Genomic DNA, 2,076 nt, shown 5'->3' with positions numbered 1-2,076 from the left:
AGCCACTATGGCTGTCCACAAGAAGTAATGACCAGAGGCAAGGGCATGTGTGTGCATCAGGAAAGGCTAAATAAGAAAGGAGATAGAATTATCTACCTTGCTATTTCGGACCAATAAAGACTAGCCTAATTTGGATTGTTAAAAATCCTTAGCCCATCTGGTTGCACTAACATTAGGATGTTAATGGACTGAAATCCTGCTTCTCAATTGAAGATACAAATCTGGACTTCTGAAGCAGGGTGACTGGAGACAGATTTGGAGTCACAAACATGCAGGTAATGGAAATGGGTGAAGTCACTCAGGAGCAGTAACGACCAAGAACAAAGAAAAGCTTAAAATGTAGAGATACACAGAGGAGAAGCCACTGGAAGAATTAGTAAGCTAAATCACAGTGATCCCCTTACATAATCCATATCACATTATGTTGGCTGTTTCATACAAGCTTACAATTAAATCAAATGGCTTTGTTTTTTCAAATACATTATTTTTCCACCTTGATTTCAAGATCCTTAAGGACATGAACCACTCTTCTCCTTCTTTATATTTTCCCAAACTCACATCCTCAGTAGTCTTAACCATATAGCAAGTTGCAATGAACTTCTGATTTGCTGAATTTAAACTTAGCAAAGAATTCTACTTCCTTCACCCATTTACCCCCCCAAAGCCCTAATCTCTCATAAACTCCTGCAGGTAACCCTGCTCACACAACATTCTTGGCTACTAGGAGCATGGGTTTAGAGAAACAATGTAATGTAAGTTGGTTTTCTGGGGAATCTAGCAAAGCTCATCAATGGAAAAACCTGGTAAGACCAGACAATGTGACCATATGGCTAATTTCTTAATGGAGAAATAGAAAGCAAGTCAGCCTCTGGGAGGGCATTGAAGGAATAAGAATTGGAGACTAAGAATTTATGACTTTGGGGCAGATGTACCCAAACAGCTTCTGGTGTCATCCACCAAATGGTCCCAACTACCGATTGAATGCATTCAACTTGGAACTGACTTTCTAACATTCCACAGGTGACAAGGAGAAAAGGAGAAATTACAGGGACCATCTACCAATGAACAGCACATACTAGTAAGCCTGGGACTAGGAGACTGAAATGCATTTCAGTACAAAATAAACCTCCAAGCAGGCCACATATCCCTTTAATTTTTTTCTTATCATCTAACCACCCTCTCTTGTATTTGAACCTAACTATTCTCTTCTCCATATCATCTTATTTGGGGGCTTAATTTTTTTCCCTTTTTGGTCTCTATGGGTCTGAGTATATCCATGCTCATGTGCCTCTGGCAGTAGTGTTTTCCAACAACTTTGGGCTAGCAAGACTTTCATGTTAGGACTATACTGTGCCAACTCTTTAATTCTCTTTGAGATTAGCTCATGAACTAAAGAGAAAGGTTTGCATAAACAGTTTTCCCAAAGTGTGGGGGGGGGGGGTTAAATTGCTGGGAGTGAGAAAAGATCCTGAGCATGGCTAACCAGGAATCAGAAATTAGATGGTCCCAATTTCAAATGCTTGTTAGACTGTGGATAAACAGAGCTGAGACACCACAGAGTAATGAAAATGGAAGACTAACTCCATAAAAGGGTAAAAGGAAAAGGCAACTGCTGCCGTAAGTGCTCTGAAAAATAGATAAGTAAATTCAGACACCTGTGGCAGGTGGTGGAGGAAGGGTGCAGGGAATAAATGTTGAAGAGTGGAAAAGGTTAAAAGGTTAGCCTAGGTTAGATAAAATAAATGTATTCTTTGGCATCAATTACCTGGGTTTAAATTCTTACCTATAGGCAAGTGATCTACAGCAATTAAGAGTTTGAACTGATCATCATTATTTCTAACTAGTTCATAATTTGAAGGTTATATGATATCAATATCCTGCTTAGAACACATGGTATTTAGTGATTGGCAGCTTTCACAAATAAGTTTAAGGAGAAGGGTCTAAAACAGAACTTTTAGTCTACCGATACTGGCAGCTTTAGGAAAAGAGTGAATAGCTATAAACCAAAGAAAGAAGAGCAGTATTTCACAGGATAGAAAGTCACAAGATTCACACTCAAGGTCACAAACAGTGAAC

This window comes from Sus scrofa, chromosome 9, assembly GCF_000003025.6.
Source record: "Sus scrofa isolate TJ Tabasco breed Duroc chromosome 9, Sscrofa11.1, whole genome shotgun sequence".
Taxonomy (NCBI): domain Eukaryota; kingdom Metazoa; phylum Chordata; class Mammalia; order Artiodactyla; family Suidae; genus Sus; species Sus scrofa.
This window is presented reverse-complemented; position numbering follows the sequence as displayed.